The 13,721-nt window shown below is 38.7% G+C and overlaps 1 protein-coding gene across 1 annotated transcript in view; it reads right to left on the bottom strand.

Moving 5' to 3' along the window:
- The window catches only part of FBXL7 (F-box and leucine rich repeat protein 7), a 385,471-nt gene that overhangs the window by 90,160 nt on the left and 281,590 nt on the right, over window positions 1–13,721 (bottom strand). The gene's annotated exons all lie outside the window — the stretch shown is intronic.

The following is a 13,721-nucleotide window of genomic DNA, read 5'->3' as shown; positions in this document are numbered from 1 at the left end:
GAATACTACTCAGCCATAAAAATACAATAAAATAATGCCATTTGCAGCAACATGGATGGGCCTGGAGAATGTCATTCTACGTAAAGTAAGCTAGAAAGAGAAAGAAAAATACCATATGATATCACTTACATGTGGAATCAAAAAAAAAAAAAAAGACATAAGCTATTTAAATGAGCACCTACAACTGCCAAAATGAAGATTCCTGTTTGAACATAATTCCAGTTATTATGCACCTAGTATGTGTCAGATCTAGAAGGATACATACACATTTAAGTGTAATACACTGAATTAATACACACCGCAGCTATGTGAGTGCAGAGCAGTTAAGACTATCTCAATGTCAGGGACTACAAGAAGGTCTTCATGGAAGAGATGTGGCTAAACTAAATCTTAACGAACAAGGGAGCGTTCATCAGGGAGGAGGCTGGGAAGGTTATTGTAGGTGAAACTGATTATGAAATAAATGGAGAGAACCCTGCCTCTTACCCTCAGTAGGCAGCCAGAGCCACCATTCCTTGACCACATTCCTCGTCTGAAAAAATGAAACCACAGAGACAGCCCAGAGGAGAATACCTCTCAAGAGACGAGTATAAGGAACACAGTTAAACTCTGTTATTTCAGGACTCTCTGCTTCTTAATATTATATTTTTCTTTTTCTGAAACAGAGTAGGCCTAAGATTAGACCTTAGCGCATGATGGACAGAGCAGAGAGGGTCACAGAAGAGGCTGGTGCTACCTTTCCTCACCCTGTACTTAAAAGACTGAACTTAAAAGCACCCTATAACTGCTATTTTTCTCAAAGTTCTAGTCTTAAAAGTTCATCTACATTTGCAAAGAGTTTGCCAACGTTAGATGTTCCGTATTAACTGATGTGTCTTTAAAATCTTTTGAAATGTAAATTTTCTTTAGTATTTTCAACTAGATTTGTTTGCACCTAAGGAATGGGAAATAAAGACTTTGCAAAAGAATTAACTGATTCAGTTGTTGGTCAGATAGACCAAAAATATCACAAAGGGTTGGCTTCGGTACATTTAATTTTGCTCTGGAGAGAAGTCTTTATTTTCAGCCTGGCCCATGTTAACTAGGGAAGAAATGTGAACTGTGTCCTCAAGTTTCCGTAACACGTTTCCTGTGATTTTCAGCTCACTGAACGCTCCGTAAGGAGGCTTAGATGATGTACTTTAGGCAGAGTGCAGTGAGCACTGGCCTGGGGATCAACAGAACCTGGGTTTGCCCTTGGCTTTGTTTCTTACTTGGGCAAATCAAATTGCTGAGTTTCTTCTTATTTTTTACCTCTCAAGGGACAACTGAAGTTGACAACTGCACCATCCCCTCTTGCTCTAAAGAATTCTACTTCTACAGCTTAAGTTGTTAGATGGAATTACTTTTACCTATTTGCATTTCAAATTTTTTGAATAATAGGTTTAGCAAAATTGCAAGTGACCTGGGATAGTGTCCAGAGAAAAAAATGATAATGCCTTCCACTGACCCGAATGCATACAAATTCAGAAATTAGGAAACACTTAAAGTTCTCAGAGCTTTATATTTTACAATAGGAACTGGAATAATTTCTGCTTCTGATAGAAATATGACAGGTCTACTTCTTTCAAATGCCTATATGATCCTTCCTTCTGTTGTCCAGAAGCCAGAGAAAACCTCAAATAATCCTAAATAAGTGAATTGCAAAGTTACTTTAGTTAGGAGTTGTAAGACCTATTCAGTATTTTACAGCAACATACGTGGTGTTTTATTGGATCGAGACATTATATTCCATATAAAGTCATTTTTTTCCCACATAAAGATGATTTTACTGGACTCAATTCAGATAATATTAACATTTATGGACCAATTCCAGACTTTCTTTGGTTTCTAGTAATCATATACGAATGAAAGTGGCTACAGCAGTTCTATTAATATGTTTACTTCTGTCAGAAGCTGCATTAGCAAGCATAACAAGAAAACATAAGAAAATAAATGCTGAAAATTGGACTTTTTAGGGATTCATCGTAGCTTATGGATTTTATTAAATAAATGTCAAAATAATTAAATTACTACAAAATTTTAACTAAATGTTTATTATTTATTTTGGCTTAAAATAAAAAACCCAGAAAGTTTATGGTATCTGATGTTCCAAAGTTAATATATTTGATTTATTAAAATAAAAACATATCACAATGAATTAGGTTCACATCTGAAACTCACAGAATGGCTTTGACACTGCTCATGCTTCTTGGAAAATCTTCTAACTTTTCAGAACCTTGGTTTTGCATCTGTGAAAATACCAGTCTGATCATTTAAAAAATGTCTTTGAGCTCTGATAATTTATAATTCAAGGTAACAGCTTTTAAATAGTACTAAGAGGACCCTGAAACTGTTCTGTTAGATCAATTCCAAACAGCTAACGTTAAAAAAAAACACAAAAAACCCATGTTTCCAACATCAGTCAGCAGTGAAACTGGGTTATTTAGACTAAACAACACTAGTGAAGGAGGCTTACAGTGTTTGTCTACCATGAGGAAGAAAATCATCATTGTTTTAAATCAACAGATGTTACGTTCTCCTTGAATCGCGGTTAGCTTTTTTTTTTTTTTTGAAAATGCAAACGTTAAGAGCTGTGAGGACCAGCAGAGGGCGCCACAGTCACAACCAGAACAAACAAATGGACAACCTCGGCATCACAGCCAGTGCCAGGAAGCCCCACCCTCCAATCTGAGAAAATGAGCCACAGCCAGGTGGGAACAAGACATTTGCAAAATGTATCTTGGAAACTGCCAATGAAAAATGGTTTACATTTAATCTTAGCATCCACTTCCAGATCAAGGGCTATGATTCTTTTCTTGGCTATCTTCTGGAATATTTCATTCACTTTGGGACTCTATATTTGAGAGAGGGGACTGTTCCAGGTTAGAGCACGCCCAGGGCAGGCAGGGCAGGAGGCAGGAAGATGGTTTGGTGTATGGGGAGTCGCTGAAATCAGAGGGCAGGTGTAGCTTGAGGACTAGAATTCTCGGGGTAAGAGTCTTTGCACACTTGAGCCGGTGTCAAGCGAAGCGTGAGAAAGACGTGTGTGTCACCAGAGAAGCATAGGTCTCGGACAGACGGAGCTCAGAGGAGACCAGGGTTGGGGGATCTGTGGGGAAGAGTTTCATATAAGTGGAGCTGCCCACAACTGAGTCAGAGAGCTTGGGAAGTTTCCAGGCAACGGCTGCCCACGCTTCATTCACAGACCTCAGAGATTTATGAATCTGGTGAGAGACTGGAGTTGATGACTGAGAATCTAGGATTCTAATGCATTAATTACACTTGTCATTATGTCAAATTGCATAGAGTCTGATTTACTTCTAGGAAGTAAGTATGAGATTACACATGCTTTTGAACCGCAGGCCCGTTATTTCCAAATAACAGGTCATAAATGACTGTGATGAGCTCAGAGATCTGTTATTAAAACAAACTAATGATTATAATTGTTAAAGTAAGTATAAGAATGATTAAAGAATTTGCTAATGGTCATTCTCTGCTGATACAGAACTGGACTCACCAGACCAGAGTGTCTGGATATTACATGCACGTGAATATTCATCCACACATATGCACAGACATCCATGCAAACATCCATGTTTATATGCAGAAAAGTAGAAATTGCCTTATATGGAAACGAGCATTCTTCTTGTGAAGGCATACGAGTCCTGTCTAGTTATAACACAAGGTAACACAAAGGCTTCTGCAACTTGATTGCCTGTGTTCAAATCCAGCCTCTAATACTTACTAGCTGTGTGGCTGTCAAGTGGTCCCCGGAATGGCAGCATCAGCATTAGCCTCCCCTGAAAACCTGCTAGAAATGCAAATTCTCAGACCATACTCTGGCCTTCCCGAATCAGAAACTCTGGGAGTGGGGTCCAGCAATCTACTTTAACAAGCCCTCTAGGTGACTTCTGATGCACAGTGACATCTGAGAAACCTTGTTCTATGTGCCTCAGTTTCTTCATCCATAAAATGGAGGCAAATAGGGTTATTGTGAAAAATAAATGACTTAATATATATCTAGAGTTTTTAGAACAGTGTGTGGTATGTGCAATACGCAATATATGTTATAACATTACTACACAAATCTCAATAGCCACTAAGAGAAAAAAGAGTAAATCAATGGAATGTTAATGCTATTTGGAAGCAGAACCAATGGGAAACTGTTATTTTGCTGAGTGTAGTAATTTAAAAAATGAACCCCACTGAAATAGGGATTGGAGAAACACCTGGGCTTTGTAAACTAGGGTTGATAGGAATTCCTCCTGAGGAAAGGCCAGCCAAGCTTGTTCATCAGAGAGCGGTCTTGTCACCCTCCTTGTCTGGCTCTGCACATTCACCTTGGCACACTTTCTGAAGGACATCCTTTGGGTTCAGCCTAACCCACATCAAACTCCACACGGGATGAGTTTTACTGAGGCAGCCCAAAGAGCGCGGTCTAAAATGCCACAACTTCATGTCCATCCTCTAGACTGACGTTAATCGGGGCTCTGTAGTTCTTTTTAACTGAGAAATGAGAGATGAGCTCATCCAGGTGCCACTCGGGTCAGGGCAACACGAGGACTTTCGAGGGCACTTTCAACTCATCCTCCTGAAATCTCAGAAAAGTCACTCCTGACGTTTTGGTGGTTATAAATGGGGACTCTGGAATTTCTTTCATCCTTCAAAGCGTGAACTGTCTTTAATCCTCCCTTTCTGAGTATGTACAGCAGGGATGGTGGTGATGATGACGATACTGATGAAGATGTTACCTCCCTGGGAGGGCTGTGAGGGTCAGCCAAGGGAAAGGCTACAATGGCGGCCACCTAGCAAGTGTCCCACATGCATTCACCACGGCTGAGTTATTCATTTTCATGACTAAGTAAAATGACATTCTGAGACCTTAAGTGAATTGCTCAACACCCCACAGGCAGTAAGTGGCAGAGCTGGAATTCCACGCCCAGGACATCTGACCATAGAATGAATGGACTCCTTGTGGTACAATACCTTCCTGAGAGCTGTCATTTTACAGCAACTTGAGATTGGTCTCCAATAGGAATTACAGGAGATTTTGGTTCGCACACAATTATGAAATTAGAAAAAAAAATCTTCACAACATAAAGGTTGATGCTAATAATCTAAAAAAATTTTTTAAGGTAAAGATATATCTAGTTGATAATATAAGTAAAATTATGGTTCTAATCAATGAAATTGACAATGATTTCTTACCTTTGGAAATTCATAGCGAACTATCCAATTTAGAAACGATTTACTGAGGACATACCATGTGTCATGTCGTATAATGGATGGGAGACGAAAGTTGAATAAGAGGCACCCTTGCCATCAGGGAGAAGGCATTCCAAAGGGACAGCAACTCACTTCTGTTGGAGCACTTACTACTCCAGACAAATGACAGGGGGAAATTTCAGGGCAGAAGGGCAGTGGTGTGCAAGCATCAGTACTTTCTAAAATCTCTTTCGATAACACTAAGGTGCAGCCAGGGTTGAGACTTCTGTAAAGAAAAGGAGCAGATTTTTTTTCTGGACCACTTCAAGTCCTGGGATCCAGTCTCTCTTCACTGACCTGTGTGGGGTCAGGTTCTCCTTCTTGACCAATTGTTCCTATTGGGGAAAAAAATCCATTAAGTACCACTAGATATTGGGATGTGGTCAAGTCCTCAGAAAAAAAGCATAACACTGAAAAGAGAGAATTCAGTTGATAGGAAATGAAATGGGGACATTGAGATTGGAAGCTACGGAGGGAACCCACACGTTTCCCGGAGACAGGAGGGCAGAGATCTGGGAGAGGCTGCTCATATGGAGCTTGATCCTGAAGGTACGGGGGAGGAAAAGTAACACCTGAATTGCAGAAGGGAAAGTGGACAAAGGAAGGGACAGGAAGGAGAGAGAGAAAGGGGAAGATAATTTAAGATGAGAGGTGTCTGGCTAAGTTTTTGATATTAAATAAAAAAGATGAAAAGATACGTTAAAAATAAGATAAGGCGAGAGATAACCAATGGAGCACTGTCAGAGAAGAGAGGACAGGTGGCTCCAGAACAGATGCCAGGAGGGGCTTCCTCGGATGGAAAGATGTCTCTCCCAGTGATGGTACCCGAGAGGAGGTGTGGATGGGTCCAGACCGGGGCAGGGCTAGAGCACGGGCAGCTCAGTGTGAGCGTAGCCACCTAAGACTCAGTGGAGACCTATACAGTCAACAGTTTTTCCTAGATAATGATGAAGGTCCTCTAACATTAAGTGGGAGGGGGCTCCCAGACAGGCTGGAGTTCACTCCACAAACCAACAGTGACTTTGTGTTCTAGCATTTGCAAGGAGGACACAACAAACCCAACATTTATTTCACTAGACTCTGAATTAACAGCCCCAGTCTGTTTTCATTCTAGAATTCAATATGGGGCCCAACTTTGCCCTCCAATATTATTTTGAACAGGAAGAGCTATCACAGCCAAGAGTTTTGCTATAGGACAAATTTCCTCATTCTATCATTTAAGACTAACAGCCACAACAAAACCCAGGAGGGCATCACCCCTCTTCCAGAAGTAACGATCCACTTCGAAGGTTCTCTTTCCAGCATTAGAACCCAGACTGGGGTCAAGTTCGAATGAATGTGGATGGTGGCCAACCATCCTGTGGTTGGTTATGTCTCCTAACAAAGAATCTTTACTTTGCAAACGGGTTGATATCAAACAAACTCGGTGCTATTGTGGCTTTAATTATGACCATTTTAAGAGAGAGTATCTGATACTAAAAAATATATACTTTTACTGTAAACATTTTATCCCCCCTCTGCTGGCGTTTGTTTTAAAATATCAGATTCAAAGTGAAAAGAAAAAAGGTACAATTTCACTCTGTTTCCAGCTTTTTAAATACGTTGAGATCACTCTTGGAATGAAGTACACAAAAGCTTAGTAATAATCATAATGATAACGTAATAGGTGTTTTTTCAACTGTAGATTTCCAAACATCCAGATGTTTGGCTTTTGCTGAAGGAATCCAGATGACTGATTGCATTTTTTCAGTTTTCGTACAGCTACAGGGCTGTATGGAGCTGCAAACCTTTTAGTTGCAACAATGCAATTAGGAGTCACAATTATTCTCCAACATGTGGGACCCCTGTGAGCAATCTAAGGTCTGCAGGCCAAGTCCAGCCCCTGCCATTTCTTCAAGTATTGTATCCAGCGGCTCTCAGGCTACAAGGCAGAGCCCCGTAGTTTCGATGCTCTGCAAGGCTGAAAACATTTACTGCCTGGCCCTCTGCAGAAGAGGTCTGCCAGTCCTTTATGGAGATCATCTTCCTCTTTCTTCGGCTAGTTGGCTTTCTGTGATCATCTTTAAGAAGTGATAATAAATCAGGATACTTAATTGCACGTGAATGATAAACACTTTGAGAAGATGCTAATGATCTTGGCCATTGTTCAGAGGTGAGCTTCATAGAATTTCATGTTAGGAGGCATTTGGGTTAACTGCTCCACACCTTAGAAATCATTATGCATTTGGTTAAGGAAAACGCTAACTTTCAGATCTGTAGGTAAATGAATAGACAATATGTTCTTCACAATTCCCAGATTTATAATTCACCCCATGGGAATTTTAAATGAAATTTACTACAAGAAATGATGGAGCCCTCAATTTCACCTCAATATGAAGATTTAGCTCTCACCAAATTTTATTATGTAATAATTACTACTCATATGCTTATTTAATGACCAGTATTAAATTGACATTTAGATACAGAAAGCTAAGGAATAACAAAAAGATTTTAAAATGAGAAATTAGGGTACAATTTTTTTCCGTATCATTTAAAACGTAAGGTTTTGTGATATTTACTTTTTTTGACTATTATTTCATGGTTTTCTAAAAGAAAAGGGTTAATTTAGCCACCTTAGTACTCAAAATCCACAATAAATAAATATGAATTAATAAGTATTTACTGAAGAACTTAGAAATGGGTTTCTCCTGAAAAATACATTGGATAAGAATGAATAATACAATGGTTTCCTTTCTATTTCCCTTCTATTTCAATGTCTAGCTATGAAAAAATAGATTTAACGTGATCCTTTTTCACTGGTTTGAAAAAGAGAAATGTCTACTGTCTGCAGATTCTTTGGTTCTCATTTGAACTATCTCCTAGTATAGATAGTGCTTTGTCAGATCTTCTCTCTCCATAAATACTACACACATGCTATTTACTGTATTAATATATAACAGTAACATTGTATATGTGTGTATATGTATGTATACACATGTGTGGATATGTACATAATTAAAATATATTCGAGATGAAGAATGATAGAACAAATGCCTGCCGTAGCAACAGCTACTGTCACACAGACCCTCTCTATAGCTGCTGGGTTCTAGCTGATTCTTTGTTGTGCTGAAATGCTATAAAGGAAGTACGAACATTCAAAGCTGGATCACAGAGAAACAGGCCTTTTTTGCCTTTATTTCCAAGTAAAATCTGCCACTATCCAATCTCTAAATTCCAGTCACTGAATTTTCTCACCTATTTAATCCGTACTCTCACAGGCTCACCCTAAACTTGCTTTATCTAGTACGAAGCTAGGTAACTTTACCAGCTAGTCAGGGACTGTGAGCCAGACAAAAAAAAAAAAAAAAAAAATTAAGTTAGCAAAAGCCATGCATTTAGGAAAGACGGTCTCTAATCACATGATTTATTATTTAAAAGAATATCTGTCTGCCCCCTGTGACAAGTGCATCCATCACTGACAAAGCCTCAGGCACTTCCTCCCACCACTTCTGACTTGTTATAAGGGATGGCATTCCCATTTGATAGGTGAGAAAACTGAGATGCAGTCAGAGTAAGTGATCTGCCCAAGGTTTACAGCAGGATCTGAGGCCTGATGGCAGGTCTTGGGACTCCAGCCAATGTCTAACCACGGGCTTCTCATGGCCCCCAGGAACAAAAACAACCTACACAGGCATTAGGAGGAGGTTTTGTTTTTTGGTTTTTGTTTTTCATTTAAACTTTGCTTTCTGACAAAGCTTGATTTGGTATGAATTGCATTTTATTTTCTGACAAAATGCTCAACACAATTATTTTGTACAAAATAGCAAAATAAAATTTCTCAACACGTAGTTTTGAATCACCTTTGTGGCCTTTACAAAAAAAAAAAATTAAGTCGCTGCAGTGCAAGATCTTTAAATCAACTTTGAGTTTAAGGGTGGCATCTAAGACATCAAATATCTGTGCTATGATAGTGTGAACAGCTGCATTTTTTTTTTTTTAATTTGGGTGTGAATGTCAATGGGAAACAGTGAAGAAGATGAGGATTGCACTGAGGCCAGGTCCTGGATAATTCCTCATTTCACAGATGAGGAAAATGCGGCCGGGAAAGGTTAGAACTTTACTCATAGCCAGTTAATATCACATCTGATAGTCTTATCATTAAATTATGCTGCTTTATCGCTAAGTTTACATCAGGGTTTGGCCATCAAATTAACTGTGTTCACTGAATTTGAAAAGTCATGACCTTTATAGGTGTACAAATCCAAGAAACATTGACAATATGAAAACGGCCATCAATTTCCAAAAAGAAAAGAGATCCTTCTGAGGATGAATTTTACCGAATCCAATTTCCTACATTTATATATATATGTAAAAAAATTAAACACATTTTGTTTGTATACCTAAGAACAGAACAGAGTAGGAGGTGAGTTAAAAGGGGAACAAGTTATTTTGGCAATCTATTTCTACCAGTCAATTTCTGAGTACTTTCTATCAGAGTGATAAGATCAAGCATAAAGAAAGGATTACAATCATTTCCTTTTGAACATCCAAACATTTCCAGGTACCTAAAAACATTTTAATTATGTATCTAAGTCTTGAGGTAGATGTGGAAAATTTGCATCACATTGGGGAGAAGCCAACAGCACTTTTCACATATAAACATTTTTTCATAGCTCTTTCCAGCCAGTTTCAAATGAAATATATATTACAAATTAATCTAAAATAAATTACATTTTCTCAATTGCAGCCATTGGCTGCCACTTTACTAAAAACACCCTTCAGCCAAAACTCAATATCTAGCCATTTGATTTAGTGCAGGCTACTGAGGTCTGATGAAAGCAAGAAAGTGTGAAAATTTAAAACCCTTAAAGCAAAACACAGCACATTTTATAGGTGATGAAAATAATTGAGTATAAATCCTATATTTTATTTCAATCTCTCACAAAATTGTCCTGTCCTAAATAGTCAAGTGTCTTGATTGAGTAGACTTTAATGTTCCAAAAATAATCTATCAAGGCAGAGTTTTCCCATCAGCAGCATATGACTCTCATCACCTTCAAATATTTCTCATTAAATAGGGATTAATTCACAAGGCCCCCTACTCTGCTAAAGACCCACTGTAAACATGCAGTAGTTCAGGGAAAGCTGCTAACATCGTTATCAAAGGCACTAATGTCCTAAAGAGCTTAGCAAGTTTGCTTGTATAATGAGTCCGTAAAGAATTCTGTCTCTATGGAAGCTGGACAGCTATTCTGCATCGAAACTCTATTCAAAGTTGTAGATTTATGCTTCCTTCCCTCTAAGAGGCATTTCATTGCATCTCTTCTTTTCTTCATGCCTTTCAAACCCAATGAGATAATTAGCTGCAAAACTGTAATCGAATGCCAATCGTTAGAGAGAAAAATTTCAACAGGACCTCAACCTGGAGTGAGGAAGTAGGTGGAAAAATTGGTACTAACTGGTTGGTAGCATGAAAAAAAGGGAAAGTCATAATTTAGTAAAGAATTACTCAACATATAAAGAAAAAGTCCTGTGTCAATTTCCTAAAGTATTTTGGCGATGATACAGAGTTGGAAATTACAGCTTGTGAGAGGCTGGACTCATCTTGCGATGCTTAGAGTCAGACAGCTCAGCAGCCCTCTGTAATAGCGCTATGCCAATCGGGGCTGTCGGCACAGAGCTGGGCACCACTGTGATTTGCCAAGCGGGCGTTCCAAGGGAAGGGCTGGAGTGTTGAAGGTGTATGTAACTGAGGTGAGAGAAGGCTTTTCTTTTCCTTTGGCAAAGCCAACATCCTGTGGTTTTTCTCTTGGAGATTCCTAGCACACAGTAGCCTACCAAGAGATCTGCTGAATTTGGTCTCACCAAGCATTTCTTAAACCAGTCAGGTCATAGAAGATTTTTATGACCACACAGTTACAAGCTGAACTGTGTCTCCCCCCCACCCCCCAGATCCTCAAGTACAGTACCTCAGAATGCGACTGTATTTGGAGACAGAATCTTTAAAGAGGTGATTAAGTTAGAATGAATTCTTAGTGTGGGCTCTAAACCAGGATGACTGGTGTCCTTCTAAGAGATTAGGAGGCAGACACACAAAGAGGGAAGACCGTGTGAAGACACAAGGAGAACGTGGCATCTGCAAGCCAAGAAGAGATGCCTCAAAAGAAACCAACTCTGCTGATGTTTCCAGCTTCTAGAACTGTTAGAAAATAAATTTCTGTTATTTAAGCTACTAAGTTTGTGGTATTTTTTATGGCAACCGGAGCAAACGAGTACATATACCTTAAAAATTTATTGCAACAGAACACTAGCTTACAGCAAAAAATGTCCTTGTAATTAATGTACAGTGGAGAGCACAAAGCCCATGTCCTATCTTATCTTTGCATCCCACCATAGGAGCAACCACTACCAAAAGCAAGGTTAATGATTGTGAGGACCATAATTTCTTGTACGCTTGTGAGTTGTCAATTTAGAGATAGTTCTACAATTTAAAAAAATTTTGCCCAAGGATCAATTTTTGTATTTTCTTTTGTTAGGAAAGATGGAAAGGGTTAAAATGCAAGTGTAATATTTCTATATCAACATCTTGTTTGGTCATTTTACTTGCAAGGTATCGATTAAATGCCTGCTATGTTCCAAGAACTGCGCTTAAGTCATGGACATACAAAAAAAGCAAGATAGATCTGCCTCTTGAATTCTAGCGTTGTGAGGAGATGGAGAAGTATTAAACAAACATCAATACCATTTATTATTTCATTCCAGTTTTGATATGTGATATAAAAGAAAAATATAGTGGCAGCTGAACCCCGAACAACATCACAACTTTCACTGAACGAATCCAAGGCAGATAAAGTAATGAGGCAAATAAAATTTGCAGTCATGGTATTCACACTAATTGTTCAAATTTGTATTCCATGTTTTATTCTTTTTAATATTAAATAAGGCTTGTTGATAATTATTATTCAATGATGCATGTTTATTCACCTTAATATTAACTGCAGGGATATTTAGAAAACATTAAGCAGTAAGACATACATTTCAATATGAAATATTTCCCTCTTATTTTCTGCATAAAATGAAAACAATGGACCATTACTGTCTGATTTCCTTACTGATGTGAATTTAAATTAAAAAATACATATATTACACTACAATAGACTAGAGTGCTATTTGCTAAACTCTGCAGCAAAATACAGTGTGTTTCTAAATTCAGGGAGTCCAAACTCAACGTTGCACACTCAAAAGACGTGTGTTATTTATGATACTGGGAGGAAAAGTCAAGATTTGCCCCTTTGGCTGATAAAATACTGTAATACTCAGATACCGTGTTTCAAATGGACATGCTAACATTTCTTCACTTATGCAAAATAAAAATTTTTTCAAGTCACCCATTTCCTCCTCTTTTGCCCTTCCATTTCAGCTCAATGCCTCTGTTCTGTTCACTGTTTTATTGAATAGTCGCAGTCCCTCTCCCCTTGTATGGTAGCCTGGCTACTGCCCTTCTTTCAAAAAGTTTAAAACTGTTTTTTTTTTTTCTTTAAAATGATTTGAGCTTTCTAGGAGCATCAAGCATGTATGTGCATGCATAATTATTGCAATATTCTTTGAGAGTTCTTTGAGACTCTAGAGATAATAATATTAATGGCTAACAATTATTGAGTGTTCACTCCGTATTAGGCCCTGTGCTAAAATCTTTATATACCTATCAAATTTAATCTGCCTAACAGCCTTATGGAGTCAATTCTATTAGTGGCCACTTTTTTTTTTTTTTCCTCAGGAGGAAGTGAATTTTAAGGAGGGTTAGCAATTAGGATTCCAGTCCAGATCCCAAGCTCTTAACCACCATGAAGGTGGCCTGATCAAGGGAAGCTGGAAGGGCAGCCTTTGTGGTGGCCCGAAAGCTCTGAAGGATGAGGATTTCCCACAGGCAGTTCTGAAGTTCAACATTTAAGTCACCATCTGCATTAGCCATCCCCCAAATATGCACTCATCATCTGGCTGTAGACTATGCAATTATACAGACGTTTGTGACAGGGACACACTGATACACATTTGGTTAAGTATAGCAACTTCACATGATGACAGTTATAGGCTGCCCACTAGCAAGAAAATACTTCTGCACCGTTAAATCCACGATGACGGTTTAACAGGAAGGTCGAGCAACCTCTTCTGTGAGTTCCACTTAAAGAAAACGGCTGGGGTTTGGATGGTTTATTAGGTGAAAATACTAGCCAGCTGTCTTCAGAAATCCAGGATGGGCAAAATGATACAGTTAATGAAGGCAGACTTTTTAAGAGGTACCCATATGAATTCTGAAGGGTAGTGGTTAGCAGAACAAAACACAAGCTCACAAGTTGTGCTGTAATTAGTTCCACACCTGGAGTCCCTACTGTGCGTCAGGAACCCTGCAGGAACTGGCAAGAGCAGAGTATAAAATCACCCAAGTCCTTGCTTGC

Source organism: Camelus bactrianus, chromosome 3 (genome assembly GCF_048773025.1).
Source record: "Camelus bactrianus isolate YW-2024 breed Bactrian camel chromosome 3, ASM4877302v1, whole genome shotgun sequence".
NCBI classification, from domain to species: domain Eukaryota; kingdom Metazoa; phylum Chordata; class Mammalia; order Artiodactyla; family Camelidae; genus Camelus; species Camelus bactrianus.
Note: the sequence above shows the minus strand (reverse complement) of the source record. Positions and strands in the feature narration are given on the sequence as shown.